Here is a 22,207-nt window from a genome sequence, read left to right on the forward strand (position 1 = left end):
TCATCCTTGCCCAGACATTAATACAGAAGCTGGAACGAAACAATTTCTGCAGTCCAGACGCAAGAGCAAAGAAAAAAGAATTTGGTATGCACAATTTCCTACGTGGAACACATAGTATGTTTTCAATATCTTTTGGAAGTACTATGTTATTTCTCTGCATAGTTATTTAAGAGAGGCAAACTGCAAATGGCATTCCTTGTATGTGTATAGAGGTGTTAATGTAGCAACAGCGAATACATCTATCCATAAGATACAGTGAACTCACTTCTGTGTGTCTGGTCAAAGGCAATAGTTCTCATTCAGTATTGTTCTCATGTTAAAAATTAACATTCATCAGACACACATTATGTGCTGGGATGGTCTTGGATGACCCATCAGGCTGAGCTAATCTACTGAATAATATTGCCTAATTTGTAGACCTTGGGGAAATAAACCCCTGATTTTTATTGCTTCAGTGTCTGATGTTAAACAAGTTCTAGAACAGCAGGCTAACCACAGGCTGGAGCCATAACATTGCTTGATGAGCTGTCAGCGCACTGATGCTGAGTTCTTGAGGTGCCACCGCCACAGCCCGCATGTCGGGGGCCCGCCCTGAATCTCCTCCAAACGCAAGAATGCCTGTAATGTGTTTCTTTTAGGTTCAGCTGTCAAGGAGCTTTTTCAGTCTACTAGTTGATGTTTAAAAACTCCGTTCTCATTTTCTGATAGATTTTTAAAAACAAGATAACTAGATATAGCTCTTTGAAGATAAATATTGAGAACTCTGTCGACTAAATTGATTCAGTTCAGCATTCTGGAAAATGGTATGGCCTGTCATTTGGGGAAGCTTTTAAATTTCTAAAGACTTTTCCTAAAAGGAATCAGAATAAAAGATGTGAAGTAGACACCTTATATTTTCTATCGATTATAGTAGTTTTTCACTCACAATTCAGGGACCCTGCTGGTGGTCGAAGCATTAAAATTTACCACGGCAAGATGGCAGCCTGGTGATATGTCTGTTTAGAAACTCAGTGTTCTCTAAACACGTATGTTTGCATTTCCTTTGTGTTATGTGCAGAAAAAGAGAAACAGTTGTGAAATGAAATGCAACACACTAGACACAGTGGCAGTGTCTGAGAAGTGCACCTTCATAGCATTTAATGAACACATTTCACCCTCGGCCGTGTGCGCAGATTACGGAACAAGCTGGACTGGAGAGGGGGTGGGCAGAACACAACTGTATGCTTCCCCCCCTGGCTTGTTAAGCCCACTCTGTGGGCCTGTTTCTCCTTGCTTCCTGAATGAAACGGACAGATTCTTGGCTTTTCTGATCAGTCTTTATTTACTTATTTTTGTTTCATTTTAGTTTTGAGAGAGAGAGAGACAGAGTACAAGCTGGGGAGGGGCAGAGAGAGAGGGAGACACAGAATCCAAAGGAGGTTCCAGGCTCTGAGTTGTCGGCACAGAACCTGACGTGGGGTTTGAACTCGTGAACCTGAGCCGAAGTCAGATGCTTAACCGACTGAGCCACCCAGGAGTCCCTCTGATCACTCTTAAGATACTTAAACCTCCTGTTTTAATATTAAATGAATCTAATGCAGTGCAATAGTCAGAACTTGACTCTCATCCAGCTGGAAGCTTCTTCCGTCCTGTGACTCAGCCAGCTTTGGGTTTGGTGGTCTACAGTGGGGTGGCTGAGGGCTGGGGGTGGTGTGACCGGCTCTTCCTCTTTTCTCCCAGTCTCCCCAACTTGCTGTGAAGCCTGTTTCTTACTCCTGGGGGGCTAGGTGGGGATAGGGAAAGCCTTCAGAGGCATGGGGCTGTGGTCTGCCGTCAGTCCCTCTGGATGGTGGGTGTGTGTCTCAGCTTTTCCTCTCTAGGAGAATTTTTTTTTAATGTTTACTTATTTTTGAGAGAGAGAGAGTGCAAGCCAGGGAGGGGTAGACAGAGTGACAGAGGGAGACACAGAATCTGAAGCAGGCTCCAGGCTCTGAGCTGTCAGCACAGAGCCCGATGCGGGGCTCAAATTCAAGGACCGGGAGATCATGACCTGAGCCGAAGTCGGCCGCCCAACCGACTGAGCCACCCAGGCGTCCCTCAAAGAGAACTTTTGGGAGTTCCTCAAAGATCCCATGAGGTAGCTGGCTGTGGTTGCTTTGAAGCCAAGCTGATGAAAACAAACGTGCTCTGAGTGGCTCTCAGGGCTGCGGGAGACGTGCAGTCGATCCCTGAACGTGTGTTTGAACCATGCAGGTTCACTCACACACAAATCTTTTTCAACACAGTACAGTAATGTAAATTGTATTTTCCTTGTCATTTTCACAATATTTTCTTTTCTCTGGCTTACTTTATTACCAGAATACGATATTTAATACATAAAACATTAAAAAATACGTGTAAATTGACTGTTTTTGTTACCGGTAAGGCTTCCAGTCAATGGCAGGCTATTGGTAGTTAAGTTTTTAGGGAGTTAAAGTAATACATGGATTTAAAAAAAAATGTTTATTTATAAACAGTGTGAGTGGGGGAGGGGCAGGCAGAGAGAGGAAGAGAGAGAGACAGGCAGGGAGGGAGAGAGAATCCCAAGCAAGTTCAGTGCTGTCAGCACAGAGCCCAACACGGGGCTTGATCCTCTGAACCATGAGATCATGATCTGAGCTGAAATTAAGAGTCAGACCCAGTCCCGCGTAATACATGGATTTTTGACTGTGGGGGGTTGGTGCCTCTGATCCCCACGTTGTTCAAAGGTCAACTGTACTGGGTGCTGTGCCACTACAGGCTGCCTGTTGTAGCGACCGGCTGAGCCATGGCTGGGAATTTCACCTGCGAGATGCCCCAAGCCACCAGGCTGTTGGTCAGAGGGGCTGGTGGGAACGCGGGAAATGGTAGGTCCTGTCTGAGAATGTCCCACGGGGTCGGAATGCTCTTGTTACTGGGACTTGTCGCTTATGACATGGTGTGTCAATCCATTCTTTACTGTTTGGTGATACTTCTTTCAAGTTTGCAATAAACCCTTCAATAGCATTAACTCCAACTCCGAGGAACACAGGTCAAACTCCTGAGTGGTCAGCTGGCAGCCTCTTTCCCGCCTAGACCCTGCACAGAACACCAGTAACCCCCAAACAAGCCCCGACCAGAAGACCCGACTCCCGACAGCCTCAGAGGGCGAAGAGAGCAGCCTCTCCCGGGCCTGCACGTGGGCACCTTTCCACCTGGACAGCAGCTCCCACCTGCTGCATTCTTCTTGGCCTTTGAGTCTGGGCCTAAACTCTGAAAACAGAGTCCTGTCTGCCCTCCCGTGCATGACTGTATTAGCGCAAAGAAGCTAAACCAAGTGGCATTTTATAAGTTTGCCTATGAAGCTTTGAATAACTTCGTTTTATCCAACAAGGTAATCTGCGAAAAACAAAGCACTGGTTAGCTGAATTGGTAAACTCACTTTTGAAAGGAATTTCTTTCAGGTGATGTGAGTAGCAGCATCTGAAATAATATATCTTATTGGTTCATCTTATAAACACACGTGACTGAATGTTAGAAACTCAGGAAAAGCCAAAGCCGTGGGCAAGGTGTGAAAAATAGGTTGATGCAAAAATATTCTTAGCTGTGTGAAAAAAGTGACCGAGGTATTGGTCATTCGGGCAACAATTGTTCATTCAAAATGTGACAGATGAGTTGAGGTGAATTATAAGCACATGTGCCTGCAAATTAAGGGGTAAATGGAAAACAGCAAAGTGAAGTGAGCTTGATGTCCTAGCTCGGTTCATGTTTAAGCCTATGCCAGCATCATCTGGCTAATCCGGCCTCCGTTTATTCATGCAGTGGACATTGGTTGGTGCTTGCTCTGTGGACACTGGGAATTCAAATGCAAAGTGCATCTTGGTCCTCATGGACCAAGACTAGTGGTAGAAACAGGCTAATTAACAGTGCAAACCCCATGTGACAGTTGCTAAAACTGAGGTAAGACCAACTGCCAGCAATGGACTTTTGGCCCCGGAGCCAAGCAGGCCACACTCATCTGCCAGGATGACAAGAAATGCTGTTGGAGGGAGGATGCTTGTGAGCTGCAGACCGTGGTGAGCCATGGTTGGCCTGTTCTCATGCCATCGCTGTGCCCATGGCTGGGGAGAATGGCCACTGACTGATCCTTGTGATTATATACGATGCTGTCCAGACAGCCATCCTCTGACCCCAGTGTGAGTGAACAGCCTTCCTGCAGTGGTAGAATATTCTGATGGAATATAGGAGGCACCATAGTTTCTCCAGTCACTTGGGTACGGGCGTGGGTAGGGGAGCCGACAGCAATCCCAATCTGTTAGCTGTGCTTGGTAAACATGTGGCGAGACTTCCCACACCACAGACACCCAGCAGACTGGCCTGCCTCCTTGGCCAGGGCAGTTTTAGATAACAGGATCGCTCCAGACTTTCTGTTGGCCAGCTAAGGGATTGTCTGCCTGCTGGCCAACACATCATGTTGAATATGGATCAATACCAATGGTCAGGTAGAAAGATCAGTCTCCTACACACAAAGCGAGAAGGATGGTTGTTTATGATGTCCCAGTGAACACAGTGACAGGCCTGGCTATATTAGTTTGCAGGCCTAGTACGAAACTTACTAAAAATGTCAAGACCGTAATAGCGGAGCATTACATCAAGTTTGGAGACCTATAAGCAATGGGCTCTGTGCAGCTGCCCCCAGTTAGTGGACTCTGACCCTGTGACCTCTTTTCTTGGCTGGATCTGGATTGATGGCCTCCGGTCTGTCCTGTGATGTCTCTTTCGAGTGATGTCAAGGCTGGACTCTTAGTCCTTGTGGTTGAAATGGTGTGAAATACTGATGGGATGAGGAGTCCTTTGAATTTAGGGAGGTGAACTGAGAGGTAAGGACTCATCCTTGAAGAGTGGCCTTCCAGAGATGGAGTTGGCCCCGTGTGGAACAGGACCACCGGAACTAGACTAGGCTTCACACACACTGGCCTCAGCTGAATGTCTAAGGCAGTACAGTCGGTCCTGAGTGCCGAGGGGCAGATCAGGGCTGGAAGCCAGGGATCCACCTGTTACACAGTTGCAGCTACAGGGCATGGGCCCCAGACTGCAATCTTGCCAGGGGAGGACCTGGTACTTACCCTACTATGCAGGTGCTCATGCGCATGAAATAAGGCAGGACTGAGCTTCCTCTTTCAGAGGCTAATGCCAGTTCTGGTTCATCCCTGTAAGCACTCCCAGATTGTGATGGTGAATGGGGAAGCTGCTCTACACTGTCTCTACGTTTTCCTCCCTCGAGTGTTCTTCAGGTGCGGTCTCTGTGCCGTCAGAATGCTGGAGCCCAAGGAAGGGACACTCAAACTGAGAATTTAAGGATGAGAAGTTTGCTAAATAGGCAAATGCACATACCTGTGTGCCGTGTATGTTGTGTGGGGTGGGTGGGTAGTGGAGGAGATGAATATGGGCAAGAGAAATAACAGGTGCGGAAGTACGGAAGTAAAGCAGAGCAACTAAAAATCAGGAGGCTGTTAGTAATTGGATTTGGTAAGAACAAAGGGTGCATGTGGGTTAGTCATATGGGAAATGATGCTGGAAAGATAGGAAGGTACCAGATCAAAGAGAGCCTTTATATTCTACTAAGGAGTTTGGACTTTCTACTTTGTACATAATGGTAAGACAATGGAGGATTTTCAAGGGGAAAGTGACACAATCAGATATGAGTTTTGATGGGTTGCTGTAGCAAAAGTGACAGGTTGTAAGACTGGAGGCAGGCAGTTGCAGTGGTCTAGAGGAAGAGGATAAGAGAGGTAAATCTGTTGGGTTGAATGACTCTGCTCATGGGATTATGCCAAAGGGGCTCTGAAGCCACAAGATGGTAGAGCCACAGACAGAAGGAGCCTGGATACTTCATTTATTTTTTGGAAGAGAGCTGCTCGAGAGAGTCACTTTCCCAGGAACATCTGAACTGGGTTTTGCATAAGAGTAATGTAAAGTTTTATTGGTTTTAGGCCATTGAGATTTTTGGATTTTATAAGTATTTTTTTGGCTTTTAGCCTATATTGATGTAGAGAGGTAAGGAAATCAATGGTACTACCATTAATCCAATATAGTGAAGACAGAAAGGCACCGATTCAGAAGGTGAGGATGAGGTTGGTTTAACTATGTACTGAGTTTAAGAGACCATGGGATAGCAAAGTGAAACTTGTTGAGAAACCATTCTCCACGAGTCTCTTGAGTTTCTGCACATCTTGAGAGCAAGGCACTGACTGCTCCTTGTTTCAGACTATCTTTTTAGGGATGTTTGTGTAGCAAACAATCTAAAGAAACTTGAGCGGCTTTTGAAGAAAAAGAGTGTCTCCCTCTGGAACAACAGAGCATGCTTGCTGCCCACAGGAAAGATCTGCATCCTCCAAGCTCAGGGCTCCTCTCCTATGAGGTGGTCCGTTGCATGTGCGAGTCTCACTTGGCCTTCTTTATTTGCCGAATGGGAACTGGGGCTCTGGGAACCAGCGCAAAAAGGTTGATGTTCTGGGTACTGCATTTGCTGCGAGTAATGCACTGCCTTTCATCTCCGTGTCTTTTAGCCGCACCCACGAAACTCTGGCAGGAAGGAGATAAATCTCAGGTTCTTCACAGTTCTGGACAGAACCAGCCAGAGATGGTTAGAAATCCAGACTGGGAGTTCAGAACTGGGGTCTCATTGGAGTATAGGTGGGTTGAAGTCCCGGGTGCTGATTGGGGAGGTTGGGTGGGGGTGGGGCGAGCAGGAATGCTACTTGAAACATGAGAAAGACGAGAACGTGCAAGAACAGCAACTATTAAGAGAGAAAGGAAGAAGAGATTGTGAAGCTGACCCACACAGAGAATCTGACAAACAGGAACTTCTGCTTCCAACACGAGTGGTTAGGAACGTTAATTACTGTAAGATAAGCACTCTGGATTTGAAACTTGAGAGATCACTGGAGATTTTAGTATGACCAATTTCAGGGGGTGATGAAGACAGCATCCAGATTTCCATGGACTGACAAGCCAGCAGGAGGTGGGGGTGGGAGGGCAAGCCCAGCCCGTGTAACCAGAAGAGGATGTGAAGGAAAGGACAGAGGGTCATAACACATGAGGTGTCTGGGGTTTGGGAAAGGGCTTCTAATATGAGATACACAAGCACGCACATGTGCACCCACACACAAATACATACACACGTGCACATATGTGTGGCTGTAACTTACCTGGTAGCCTAGGTTTTCTAGTCTGGCTCCAATTTACTTCTCTAAACCAATTTCACACCCGTTTCCAGCACGAAATACTTGGGTAAGTCTAATAGGGTTACTCCCTCACCAAAATGTTTTGCCTGTTCCTACTTTAGTGCCAGTACAAACCTGAACCATTGTTCAAGGCGTATTAAAATCTCCCTTTCTTCACTGAGGGTTTCCCTGCTTCTCTGCAGTCTCTCCTCCCACAACACCACAGGCTCTTCTCTTTATCTCTTTCATGGCGCATAGACCCAAATCTTATAGACCAGATAGATTGGTTCTTCCAGAGGCAGGATATCGTAAGGAGTTGAGGCCCGGCTTGAGGATTAGACAGAACAGGTACCAGCTCTGCTATGCATGAGCAGGGCAGCCATTGGCAAGTCACTCATGTTTTCACACATTCAGTTTCCTCTGGTGTAAAAAGGGGGTTTACCCCCTTCTCTAGGGCTATTATGGTAAATGAAATGGATACGGAAAAGGCTTGATGTGGTGCCTGGCTTATAGTAAGTTGTATATAACTTTGTCCACATAGGCGCTCGTCAACATATACTGAGTAAATAAACATTTGACTTGTGATTACCAAGAACAAAATTATTTTTATAATTTTTGCTTTAAACAACTCTACGACTTTAAAAAATTTAAAAGGGGAAAAAGTGGAGAGAAGAAAACCATCATTTGTGTGTCTCCAGATGTTTATATTTTGTTAACATCTGTTGTTTTGTTTTGTTTTGTTTTGTTTTGTTTTTTTGAGGATCCAGCTTTCTATCTGGTGTCCTTTCCTTTCAGCCTCAACAACTTCCTTTAGAATTTCTGCTCATGTAGGTTTCATGACCTACGTGGTGGGTGATGGTGATGGATTCTGTCTTCTTTCATCTGAAACTGTCTGTATTTTATCTTCATTCTTCATGGATATAGAATTCCAGGTTGGGGCACCTGGGTGGCTCAGTTGATTAAATATGTGTGAGTTTGATTCACACATACGTGGCTCAGGGGTCACTCAGAAATATGGGTAGGCACTTTGGTGAAACCCTCTTTTGCGTTTTTCCTTCCAAGAATCCTCCATTCTCTTCAGTGGCATGATTACCATAGTTTCAGGCTCTTCTGGTCAAAGAGACAGCTGTTTTCAGTTAGTGCCCCCTCCAAGACCATGTACTCTGCATGGACTACGTTTAGCCCCGGAAGGGAAGCCACGAACACAGGGAACTTACTTGTTTGCTCCCTTCCTCTCCTCCTCTGAGCTTGTCTTCTCCATCAGATTCGGTCTGCTCCACTCAGTCTCCAATTCATTGGGGTATTTGCTTTGTGTATTATGTCTGGGGCTTATACTTGTTTTCTGTGGGAAGTCCTCCAGTTAGGTCTTATTCTGTCATTGCTGGGCATGAAAATTCCTATTTGTTGTTTAGCATAAAAGATGATTTATCACATGAAGGCAAAAATATAACTTATCCATATTGCACTGGTCTTAACGGGAGGGTAGAAAGCTAGTCCAATCTTTTGGGAAAGCAGTTAACATCATATGTATTTAGAGCCTAAAATTCTTTAATGACTAATAGGAGGATAATGTTAAGCTAATTGCTACACTTTAGGTACTATTTATAAACAATACAAAGTAAGATGGGAAAATGCAAAACAAATTAAACATACCAGTTTATTTATCTATTCACCTACTAAAGGACATCTTGTTTGCTTACAATTTGGCAATCATGAATAAAACTCATACATCTCCATGTTCAGATTTTTGTGTGGACCTAAGTTTTAAACTCCTTTGGGTAAATATCAAGGAGTGCAATTGCCGGATCTTATGGTAAGAGTATGTTTAGTTTTGTAAGAAAGTACAAACTGTTTTCCCAAGTGGCTGCACCATTTTGTGCACTGGCAGTGAGTGAGAGTTCCTGCTGCTCCACATCCTTGTCAGCATTTGGTGTTTCAGTGTTCTGGATTTTGGCCATCCCAAATAGGTGTGCAGGGGTTATCTCACTGGCGTTTTCATTTGCATTTTCCTGATGACATATGATGTGGAACATCTTTCCACATGCTTATTTTCCATCTGTTTATATTCTTTAGTGAGGTATCTGTTCAGGTCTTTGGCCCACTTTTAAAATCAGGTTGTTTGTTTTCTTATTGTTGGGTTTTAAGAGTTCTTTGTATATTTTGGACAACAGTCTTTTATCAGACATGTCTTTTGCAAATATTTTCTCCAAGCCTGTGGCTTGTTTTTTCATTCTCTTCACAGTGCCTTTTACAGAGCAGAAATATTTAATTTTAATGAAGTCCAGCTTATCAATTCTTTAATGGATTATGCCTTTGCTGTTATATTAAAAAATTATTGCCAAACACAAGGTCAACTAGATTTCCTTGTGTAACAAGAAAGTTTTATAGTTTTGCACTTCACATTTAGGTCTTGATCCATTTTGAGTTAAAGAGTGTAAGGTCTGTGTCTAGATTCATTTTTTGAATGTGGGTGTCCAGTTGTTCCAGAACCATTTGCTAAAAAGGCTATCTTTTCTCCATTGTATTCCCTTTGCTCTTTGTCAGGATCAGTTGACTATACTTCTTATCAATTTGGATGCCTTTCATTCCTTTTCATTGTCTGATTGCTGTGACCAGGACTTCCAGTACTATGTTGAATAAAAATGGTGAGAGTGGACATCCTTGTCTTATTCCTGATCTTAAGAGGAAAGCTTTCAGTTTTTTACCATTGAGTATGATGTTAGTTGTGGGTTTTTCATATATGGCCTTTATTATACTGAGGTATGTTCTCTCTAAACCTATTTTGTTTTTATGATGAGTGGATGTTGTACTTTGTCAAATGCTTTTTCTGCATCTATTGAAATGATATATTTTTTTAATTCTTTCTCTTATTGATGTAATGGATCACATTTGATTGATTTGTGAATATTGAACCATCCTTGCATCCTGGGAATAAATCCCATTCGATTGTGGTGAAGGATTTTTTTTTTTTTTTAAATGCATTGTTGGATTCAGTTTGCTAATGTTTTGTTGAGGACTTTTGCATGTATGTTCATCAAAGATATTGGCCTGTACTCTTTTTTTGTAGTGTCTTTGTAAGGTTTTGGTATCAGGGTAATGCAGGCCTCATAGAATGAATTTGGAAGTTTTCCTTCATCTTCTATTTTTTGGAATAGTTTGAGAATAGGTATTAACTCTTCTTTAAATGTTTGGTAGAATTTACTTTTGGGGGCACCTGGGTGGCTCAGTTGGTTGAGCATCTGACTTCGGCTCAGGTCATGATCTCATGGCTCTTGAGTTTGAGCCCCACATCAGGCTCTGTGCTGACAGCTTGGAGCCTGGAGCTTGCTTCATGTTCTGTGTCTCCCTCTCTCTCTCTGCCCCTCCCCTGCTCACTCTGTCTCTTTCTGTCTCTCAAAAATAAATAAACATTTTTAAAAATTTTAAAAAAATTTACTTTTGAAGCCATCTGGTCCTGGACTTTTGTTTGTTGGGAGTTTTTTTTTGATTACTGGTTCAGTTTTGTTGCTGGTAATCAGTCCATTCAAATTTTCTATTTCTTCCTGATTCAGTTTTGGGAGGTTACATATTTCTAGAAATTTATCCATATCTTCTATGTTGTCCAATTTGTTGTCATGTAATTTTTCATAGTACTCCCTTATAATCCTTTGCATTTCTGTGGTGTTGGTTGCTATTTCTCCTATTTCTGATTTTGTTTGAGTTATGTCTTTCTTCCTTTTGATAAGTTTGGCTAAAGCTTTATCAATTTTGTTGATCTTTTCAAAGAACCAGCTTCTGGTTTCATTGATCTCTTCTATTGTTTTTTGTTTGTTTGCTTGTTTTTCTATTTTGTTTATTTCTGCTCTCATCTTTATTATTTCCTTCCTTCTGTTAGTTTTTTTTTTGTTGTGTTTATTCTTTTTCTAGCTCCTTTAGATGTAAAGTTAGGTTGTTTGAAATTTTTCTTGAATTTTGAGGTAGACCTGTATTGCTATAAACTCTCCTCTTAGAACAGCTTTTGTTGCATCCCTATTGTGTTTTCATTTTCATTGGTCTCCATATAGTTTTTGATTTCTTCTTTGAGTTCTTAGTTGACCCATTCATTGCTTAGTAGCATGTTATTTAACCTCCATTTATTTGTGTTCTTTCCAGATTTTTCCTGTGGTTGATTTCTAATTTCATAGCCTTGTGGTCAGAAAAGATGCATGACATGACTTCAGTCTTTGAGAATTTGTTGAGACTTGTTTTGTGGCCTAATATGTGATCTATTTTGGAGAATGTTCCATGTGCACTTGAAAATATGTGTATTCTGCTGTTTTTAGGATAAATGTTCTGAATATATCTGTTAAATCCATCTGGTTCAATGTGTCATTTAAAGCCACTGTTGATTTTTAAAGCCTTGTTGATTTTCTGTTTGAATGACCTGTCCATTGATATAAGTGGGGAGTTAAAATTACCATCAATTACTTCATGTTTGTTATCACCTACTTTATGTATTTGGGTGCTTCTATGTTGGATACACAAATATTTACAATTGTTATATCTTCTTGTTGGATTGTCCCCTTGATTATATAGTATCCTTTTTTGTGTCTTGTTCAGTCTTTGTTTTAAAAGTCTATTTTGTCCAATAAAGTATTGCTACCCTGGCTTTCCTTTCATATCCATTTGCATGATAAATGGTTCTCTGTCCCTTCACTTTCAATCTGCATGTGTTTTTTGGTCTGAAATGAGTCTCTGATAGGCAGTGTATAGATGGGTCTTATTTTTTGTTTGTTTTGTTTTGTTTTTATCCATCCATCACCCTATGTCTTTTGATTGGAGCATTTAGTCCATTTACATTCAAAGTAATTATTGGTAGGTGTATATTTATTGCCATTTTATTCCTTGTTTCATGGTTGTTTTTGTAGTTTATTTCTATTCCTTTCTTCTATTGCTCTTTTCTCTCATGATGTATATCATGCATACACATGTATATCATAATGTATATACATGTATATCATGTATAAATGGTATACATTTATAGTATACTATTCAGATATACCATTCAGTCTATCACATCTTCTGTGTATAGCCGTTTATATTAAGTTGGTAGCCACTTAAGTTTGGACCCATTCTTTACTCCTCTCCTCCCCAAGTTTTAGGTATGTGGTGTTACTGTTTACATCCTTTTATTTTTGTAAGTTATTTGGTTTTTACAGATACACTTATTATTACTGCTTTTGTGCTTCCTACTTGCCTTCCTCTTGCCCTTTAACATTTCTTATAGGGCTGGTTTAATCATTAATTCCTTTAACTGTTTGGGAAATTCTCTCTTCTTCGATTCTGAATGATAGTCTTGCTGGATAGGGTATTCTATCTAGAGTATTACCTGCAGATTTTTTTCCTTTCAGCACTTTGAATATATAATGCCACTCTCTTCTGGCCTACAAAGTTTCTGTGGAAAAATCAGCTGATAGCCTTATAGGGTTTCCCTTGTATGTATCTGCTTTCTTTCCTCTTGCTTCTTCTAAAATTCTCTATCACTACTTTTTGCCATTTCACTTGCTGTGTGTCTTGGAGCAGACCTCTTTGGGTTGATTTTGTTGGGGGATCTCTGTGCCTCCTGCATCTAGATTTCTGTTTCTTTCCACAGATTTGGGAAGTTGTGAGCTATTCTTTTTTCAAATAATTTTTCTGTCCCCTTTTCTTTCTCTTCTCCTTCTGGGATCCCTGTAAGGATATTATATGGGATGTTATTACACTTGATGGTGTCCCTAAGTTCCCTAAGTCTTTTCTCATTTTGCATATATATATATTTTTTATCTCATCTGCTCAGCTTGATTTTCCATTACTCTATCGTCCAGGCCACTGATTCAATCTTCTGCTTTGTTAACTCTATTTATTCCATCTAGTGTATTTTTAATTCCAGATATTGTATTCTTCATCTCTGATTGGTTCTTTTTTTATCTTATTGTTAAGGGTCTCCACTCCATTTTTAAGTGCAGTATCTTTATGAGCATTACTTTAAATTCTTGAACAGGCATATTGCTTATCTCTGTTTTGCTTAGGTCTCATCCCATGATTTTTATCTCTTCTTTTTTTGGGACATATTCCTCTGTCTTTTCATTTTGTCTAACTCTCTGTGTCTGTTTCTGTGTGTTAGGAAAGACAGTTATGTTTCCTGCACTTGAAAATAATGGCCTTATGAAGAAGAGATCCTGTAGTGTCCTGCCATGCATTGTTTTGTCTTTACCAGAACCTGGTGCTTCAGGAGTATTGCCTATGTGTGATGTGTACACCCTTCTGTTTTGGCTGAGCTGCTTTTTCCTTTAGTCCAGCAGTCTGCAATGGCTCTCTTTGCCTGTTGTGGGCAGTGTTCAGTCCCTGTGGTGTTAACTGGCCAGTCTGGGTCTGCCTTGGGCTTGAGGGGAGTCAGACTGGGCATTTGCCAGAGATGCAGTAGCACCACACTGCAGGGCGCTTTCTCTGAGAAGCTTTCATTGGTGGGTAAGGTCTGTAGTCACACCAGCTGTCTGCCTCCAGCCCACTGCTGGGGGCTCTTTCTAACTGGTAGGTGTGATTATCTTTCCTTCACCCCAGGGCAGGAATCACTCTGCAGTGGTGCTGGCCGCTGCAGGGGCTGCTTGTGCACTGCCAGTCTGGTAGCACCACCCTGTGTGGGCTCTGGCTAAGAGCACATTGAAGAGGGTGGATCTGAGGAAGCACCACTGGGGGATATGGTGGGGTGGTGGTGCTTGCAAACTGCTTGCTGCCATTCCTCCGAGAGCAGGGCAGTGCAGGGACTAAGGCAGGCTGTCTGGAGGGGTGGATTGGTGGAAGCACTGCGCAAGAAGGATGGGCAATTTCCGCAATTCCCGCAGGTGGCTGTGTGTTTACACTGGGGTGCAGGGGAGGGAAATGTGCCTGCCGGTTCCTTTGTTCCTGGAGGAGTTCCCCAGAGATTTCTGTCCCTCTGGAACATGCTCTGAGATTAGTATATAACTCTCCCTCCTGTGTGCCCCAGAGACTTTTCAAACCGCTACTTCTATGTTCTATCTTTGTGGGCTGTTAGTAGGGCTATTTAAAGGCAGAGACTCAGCTTCCTCTGCTCACTGACTCTTCCAGAGCTGAGCCCACTGATTTTTTTTTTTTTTTTTTAATTCCAGGTTTTAAGTCCTGCTGTTGTAAGAACTCTCAAAACTTAGCCCTTCTGGTTTTCAAAGCCAAATGTTATGGAGATTTGTCTTCCTCATGTGGGCTTCCTAGTGGGGGGGAGGGGTATTTTTTTTTTTTTTTTTGAGAGAGAGAGAGAGTTGGGGAGGGGCAGAGAGAGAGAGAGAGAGAGAGGCACAGAATCCAAAGCAGGCTCCAGGCTCCTAGCTGTCAGCATAGAGCCTGATGTGGGGCTTGAACTCATGAATTGTGAGATCATGACCTGAGCGGGTATCAGATGCTTAACTGACTGAGCCACCCAGTCGCCCTGTGTGGGGGTCTGTTTATCTCCCTTTTCCATGCCTATGGCATCCCTCCCTCCTGTGGACAGTTCTGTGAGTCCATTTAATTCCTGACTGCTTCTGTGCTTTTCCAACTGTCTTCGATGTGTCTTCTTCCTCACATTTTATTGTGGAGCTTATTCTGCCAGTCTTCAGGTCATTTTTATTTATACTTAAAGTGAGTGTTATCTAGTTGTATCCATGGGATGACGTGAGCCTAGGGTCCTCCTATTGTGCCAGCTTCCCCAAGTCCAGGACTCATTTTCTACATAGACAATCAGGTCACCTGTGAATAAAGACAGTTTTCTTTCTTCCTCCCCAATCTGTATACCTTTCATTTCCTTTTCTGCATCAGTTAGGACTCCCAATATGATGTTGAAAAGGAATGATGAGAGGGGACATCATTGCTTTGTGCCTGATCTTAGTGGGAAAGAGTTTAGTTTCTCATTTTGATGTTAGCTTGTGGCTTTTTACTCCTCAAGTTGAGGGATTCTCCTTTATCGCTAGTTTACTGAAATCTTTGTGCGTGTGTGTGTGTGTGTGTGTTCTAAATCATTAATGGGTGTTGAATTTTGTCAAAATCTTCTCCCGCATCTATTGATACAATCACGCAAATTTTTTTAAAGTCTGTTGATGTGATGGATCATATTAGTTGATGTTCAAATGTTAAACCAGCTCTGCATACCTGAGTTAAATCTAAGTCATAGTATATAATTCTTTTTATGCATTGTTGGGACTTAGTTTGCTAATATTTTGTTGTGGATTTTTGCAACTAGGTTAATAAGAGATATTAGTCTGTAGTTTTCATGTAATGTCTGGGTGGTTTTGGTGTTAGAGTAATGTTGGCTTCATAGGTTAAGAAGTATTCCCCTTCCTTCTGTCATCTGAAGAAATGGTAGAGAACTTTTATAATTTCTTAGTTACATGTTTGATAGAATTCACCAGTGAACCCATGTGGGCCCAGTGCTCTCTGTTCTGGAAAGTTAGTCATTATTGATTCAATTTCTTTAATAGATATTGGCCTATTCAGATCATCTATTTCCTCTTTCAGTTTTAAGAACAGTTATGTTGGAATTCCTGAATGGCAGTCTTTTTCTTTTAGTACTTTGAATAGGCCACCCCATTGCCTTCTGCCCTCCATGATGCCTGATGAGAACTGAGCTGTTAACCTTATTGAATATTTGTACATAGTTATTTTTGTCTTATTGTTCTCAAGTTTCTCTTTGCTTCTGTCTCCTGACAATTTGACTATGATGTGTGTGATTGTGGATCTCTTCAGTTTGTACTATGGAATTCATTGAGTTTCTTGGATGTAAATATTAACATTTTTCATCAAATTGAGGATGTTCTCAGACATGGTTTCTATGAACGTTCTTTCTGCACTTTTCTTTTTCCTCTCCTTCTGGGACTCCCATTATGTGTCTGTTAGTATACTTATGGTGCCCCACGTTTCTGAAACTTGTTCTTTCTCCCTATTCATTTTTCTTTTTGTTCTTTTGAGTGGATTCTTTCAATTGACTTAACTTCAACTTCCTTGATTCTTTCTTCTACCAGCTCAAATCTGTTATTTACCCTGTAGTGAATTTTTCATTTCAGTTGAGTTTTTCAACACCAGAATTTCTATTTGGCTCTTTTTTTTTTTTTTTTTTTTTTAATGACTTCTAACCTCTTGATAGTCACTGTCAGGCCGCTGCCATGGTAAACAATTGCTGATTTTTATGGTGAGGTATCATTCTCATATTTTAATTCTTTAGACATGGTTTCCTTTAGTTCTTTGAACATATTTATACTAGCTGAATAATGTCTTTGTCCAGTAAGTTCAAGATTTAGACTTTCTCAAGAACAGTTTCTATTGAGTGCTTTTTTTCTTTTGCATGGACCATACTTTTCTATTTTTTGTATGTCTTGTATTTTTTTAATTGAAATTTGGATATTTTAAATAATGAAAATATGGTAATTCTGGATCTCAAATTCTTGCCCCACCCCTCCAGCCTGGATTTTGTTGCTGTTGTTTGTTGTTGCTGTTTGTTTAATGACCTTCCTGAATAAATTCTGTAAGACCTGGATTCTTTGCTGTGTGCTACCTCTGAAGTCTCTGCTCAGTTAACTTCCTGGTCAGCTAATGATTAGACAGCAATTTCCTTAAATGCCCTGAATTGGTAAATCTTCCACCCTTTGCTAAGGGACTTCTATGTGTGTTGAGACATGCCTTCAGTATTTTTGCAGTTTACACCCCTGACTTAGCTTTTAATTCCTGCTTGTGAAGATCCTCAAGGTCAGCCAGAGATGAGAAATTAGGGCGTTCTCAGGTCTTTCTTGGGCAAACACACAGCCCTACAAAGCACCCTACATATATATATACTCTCAGTAATATTTTGAAGCTTTTCGCATTTCCCTAAGGTCATCTCATTTCCCTTTCAAGTTTGCTGTTGCTCCAATGGGTATTTCTGCCTCAGGCAGCTGCCATGTTAAACAATTGCTGATTTTTATTTATTTATTTATTTTTTAAGAAAATGCCCTGGTGTTAGGACTTTCCTCAAAGAGCAAGCTCTGAGTCAGGTCAAATAAAGATAAGCCCTGTTAATGGAATTTTCGAGGGAGCTGCCAGACCAGTCAAACATTGACAGTTTTCTGGGGATGTGGCTTTTGGGGAGTTCCAATCTGGTTTTGCTTCTTTTCAATGCCTGATGGGCTGCTGGTTTTCTCAGTTACTGTGGTTCTGGGTCTGTTGGTTTTCATGGCTATGGTGGAGCTGGGAAGAATGAGATGGGAATAGAGCAAGGTAAAATACCACAAGCTTTACTGTTCATAATGAGATTCAGCCATTTTTCTTGAATAAATGTTATTCACTGTTGCAAGTTTTTGGTTAATTTCCAGAGTTCTGAAAATTTTGATTTTTGACAATTTTGCCTGTGTTCTCATTGCTTTTATAGAAGAGATTTTCAGAGGTCCTTACTCCACCATTCTAGAAGTGTTTCCTCCATAAACATTAATCTCTGTACTGAGCTGTAATATAATGATGTATTCAGGGCATGTTGAGGAATATTCAGTTTTGGCCCCATACCACTGTGCTTTTTATCTTTTTTTTCCTGCCTTTAAAAAAAAATATTTATTTTATTTTTGGGAGAGCGTAAGTAGGGGAGGGATAGAGAGAAGGGACAGAGGATCCAAAGTGGGCTCTGCACTGACAGGCTGACGGCAGCGGGTCCAATGTGGGGCTCGAACTCATGAACCGTGAGATCATGAACTGAACCAAAGTCAGATGCTCAACCGACTGAGCCACCCAGGTGCCCCTCCTGCCTTTTTCTTATAAATGTTAGCCTATGAGTCTTCCCACAGCAGTCCCTTTTTCCTTGTTAATATATTATTTCCAATATGTTGTGGAGTTAATAATCAAATAGCCAAATTGGTTAGCAATACGTTAAAAAGCTTTGGATGGTCCACTGCAAAGTGTGTGGACTTTTGTGACATTGTGACTGCCTAGAAATCATTTTGACTTTTTCTCTATGTTTTAAGAATGAGGTTTCTAGATAACTGAATTTACAAGTGAGTTGGTGATGTCCAAATCATGGGAGATCCTAATGCCACAGTACTCCTTGCTGAGTTAGATTACATCTGTAGTGGTATATCTAATTCTGGGAAACATGTTTAAGATGATGTTGAACAAATAGGAGTTTCAAGATAACAGTAACCAGGATGGAGAATGAGGAAGTTCTGAAACTATGCCATATGAGGAATAATTGGGAAGAGTGGTGATATTTCATTCAGAGAAAGAAAAGCTTGGAAGAAAGGAAAAAGTTACTGGAGTATAGGACAGGGCTAATATGGTAATAAAATTGCTCTGTTTCCCTGAACCATACTCATGCCAAATGGTAGGATTATGACCAAAAAGCATAGGTTACAATGGAACAGATTCTGACTCAGTATAAGAGAAACTTCTGATAATGAGAATTATCCAATAATGTAATTGACTAAGCATTTATTTACCATAGCCTGGGCCTGGGGAGACCAAACTAAACACGATAACTGGGCACTGTTAAACATACTGTATTGGAAAGAAGACTAGAGTATCTGACAGCTAAGGTCCTCTCTACAACAACCATTTTAAGGGTTCAGATACAGGTTGGAGTCCACTGGCACCTCTACAGAGCTGGCAGTGGCAGCTGCCATTTAGGGCAAGATAAAAAATTCACTGTGAGTCTAGTGTCTCCAAGGAATACAATGTATTTTTGAACTCTGTCTACCAAGGTCTCCTTCTCATCATGTATGAAGTTGGAGGCAAGTTAACTTTACCTTAGAGTTTTACGGACACCTAGTGGTAAATATGGATATCAGTATACTCTAAAATGTTAGAAGACCATATATACAATAGTGCAAATAAAAATGTTCTAATACTGGGGTGCCTGGGTGGCTCAGTTGGTGAAGTGTCTGCCTCTTGGTTTCGGCTCAGGTCATGATCTCATGGTTTGTGGATTCGAGCCCCGTCCTGGGCTCTGTGGCTGACAGGGTGGAGTCTGCTTGGGATTTTCTCCTTCCCTCTCTTTCTCTGCTCCTTCTCTGCACACCCTCTCTCTCTCAAAATAAATAATAAAATAAAACTTAAAAAAAGAGCTAATAAACTATTTAAAAATGTTTTGATATTTACGAAAATTATTGATGCATATAGCGATAAAAATTTATTCATGCTTTGAACTCTTCTCAAAAGATTTAAAATTGCTCGGGACACCTGGTTGGCTCAGCCGGTTAAGCGTCCGATTTCAGCTTAGGTCATGGTCTCGCAGTTAGTGAGTTTGAGTCCCGCATCGGGCTCTGTGCTGACAGCTCAGAGCCTGGAGCCTGCTTCGGATCTGTGTTTCCCTCTCTCTCTGCCCCTCTCCTGCTCATGCTCTATCTCTGTCTCTCTCTCTCAAAAATAAATAAACGTTAAAAAAAAAGATTTAAAATTGTTTAAATGTTATCTTCAAGATACTTTTATCCTGAAATTATCTTCAATATTTCATAGATTTTATTTATAAGCAAAATTATAGTGTCATCACTGTATCTTCTCACATATTTCAGTTATACTATTCTCATGGTTTATGAAAAACAAAAACATCATCTAAGCTATCAATTCATTAAATTTTAATCTGTAAGTTGATATCACTAACACCCAAAGGTAAATATCCTTCAATTCAAAGGGAGAATTACAGACACCAATCCAATATCACTAACAGTATTTTTTATCATAGTGATAAAAACCTGATTTGCAACATTCTTGTTTGTGCTTCTGAAGGACAAGTCAGGAGAAAGCTGGTTCTGGTTAGACCTGGGAACTATGGCTAAGAAACAATAGGTGCTAATTGGTCTGTGGGGAAATTAAATCCCTGTTTTGGACCTCTCCAGAATGCCTTTAGGCTAAATAAATTAAGATAAATGGCTACAGCTATTAAGCTAAGAATGTATATAAATACTTTCTGTAATTCACTTATAAACAAAATAGAAAAGCAGAATGTGCCAAATTTTTCATAGTAAGTGAAGCACATGAAAATAAGATTATAGATTTAAAAAATGTAGCTGTTGTGGTTGGTATGTTTTAACACCATGATAAGAAAATGAAAGCCTTCTAGGAGAGAAGAAATGGGGATCATTAACATTTTGATGGTTATGGTACCATAACATTTTGATATGACATGAAAATGCCACTTGTCCCATCCCCGTTATGACTTTCAAAGGAATTATAGTCTCCAAATAGTTTTTCCTTCTGCAGGTTTCCCACCCTGCCATACTTCAGAAATAGGACATGACTGATAAGTCGGTTCTTTTTCCTAATAACAAAGGCAAACCACCTAATGTGTGGTGAAGACTGTATTCTTGCAGGACAGAAAGCAAGCCCAGGCGGTCTGGCTCCGGTATCCAGGCTTCCAGTCACTGCCCTGAGCTGCCCTGCGTGACTTCCCAGGCCGTGCCAACACCCCTTAGCTCAACAGAAGTCAGAATGACTTGAACACCATGACGCCTACACTGGAGAAAACTACTTTGAACTCTCTGCCCTATTTTAGTGATGTGGGAATTTATCACTGTCAGGGATGACAGTCTCTATAAATTTATTACATAACATGCATTTTATTACTATTTAACATCTGTTCGCTTAGTGTTAGTAGAAATAATGAAAAGGAAAAGAACTCGTAAGAAGAGTATTAGCACATGTAGGCAAAGCCAATTTAAAGTTTCCATTCAATAATTTTTCTCCAGATAATATATAACCTGTTTCTCTAAGTTTTCTCACAGGGACAGTCACCTAACCTCTTAATCATTTTTGTTTCTCTGTAGCATCTAATAGGATGGCAGTTAAACTTAACTGATTTCAGTGTGGAGTCTACAGATTTTCATATATTTAATAAACTGAATTAATTCATGGAATTATAGAGCACAAGTCTGGATGTTTAATGGAACATCTGCAAAGTGTTTAATGGATTAGGTTACTGTAAAAGAGGATTAGAATTGTAGATGAAAATCAACCTCCAATCCATTTTGAAAGCATTTTTAAAACTGTAGGTTTTTTAAAATCAATAATAATGATTCACAGTGATCCCAATAAAAAAAATGTCTTGCTGTTCTTTCCAAAATTAATATCTTGTATACTTTAGGATGCTCATAGAGACTTTAACAAGATGGAATAACCTAGCAATGGTAACAGGTGTGATTCCAATTTTTAAAAATGCTGCCGATGCAATAATTTATTTAAAGTTATTCTTTGTATCTCACAAGGGCTCAAGGTTGTTTACAAGAAAGTACAGTAGATTAGAAGGAAGATTTATGTTCTAGCTTCCATCCCATTACTTACGAGGCTTGTGACTCATGGCAAATCACCTAAAATCCCTGAGCTGTGGTTTCCTTATTTATACCCCTACTTTATTTAGCCCCACTGCTAGGCTGTTACTGGCAGTCTCCTACACAGGGCCCAATAGACAGCAGGCATGCAGTTAATGTTTGCTGGCTGACCTAATAAGACTGTTAAAAATGAAAATAAAAATATTGCCACACATACCTGAGAAGGGTTGCTACGGGGTTAAAATGATAAAGTGGTATAATACATGGGAAAATGGTTTGAAAAGCATATAATGCTATGTAGACATATGGCGCATTTCTTGTTACAAATGGAGGAAAATGTTCTTTCTCCATTTTTAAAATGTGGATACATTTTTGGTATCTATCTTCAAAAGAAACAAAGGTAAATGTGTTAATAACTGCAGGTTATTTCAACTCACTACAGCTCACTACAAATATTCTGAGGAAAATAGGCTGTATCTACCTAAAGCTTCAGAGGACTTCAATGACTGCTTAAGGTTAATCTGACGAGAGAGAAAATATCTGTGATTTTCAATAGTCCAGGTAAACTCTTCAGACACGTTTAGATTAAAAAGTCAAATGTGAATTCCCTACAATATAGTCATAACATATAATATCTTACCATATTTAAAAAAGAGATTTATATGTACTAACCTTTAAGGTCTATGATATATTGTTAGGTGAAAAATGCAAACTATACATTTACATTTATATAAAGAAAAGTCA

At 40.6% G+C, this 22,207-nt stretch overlaps 1 long non-coding RNA gene across 2 annotated transcripts in view; it reads left to right on the plus strand.

Annotated features, from left to right (window-relative positions):
• Positions 1-22,207, plus strand: part of LOC122238802 — a 25,976-nt gene continuing 3,769 nt past the window's right edge. For both annotated transcript variants that reach the window (XR_006217987.1, XR_006217988.1), the window contains exon 1: positions 1-84. This is a non-coding gene — a long non-coding RNA (uncharacterized LOC122238802). The remainder of the gene's footprint in view (positions 85-22,207) is intronic.

Source organism: Panthera tigris, chromosome B2 (genome assembly GCF_018350195.1).
Source record: "Panthera tigris isolate Pti1 chromosome B2, P.tigris_Pti1_mat1.1, whole genome shotgun sequence".
Lineage (NCBI taxonomy): Eukaryota > Metazoa > Chordata > Mammalia > Carnivora > Felidae > Panthera > Panthera tigris.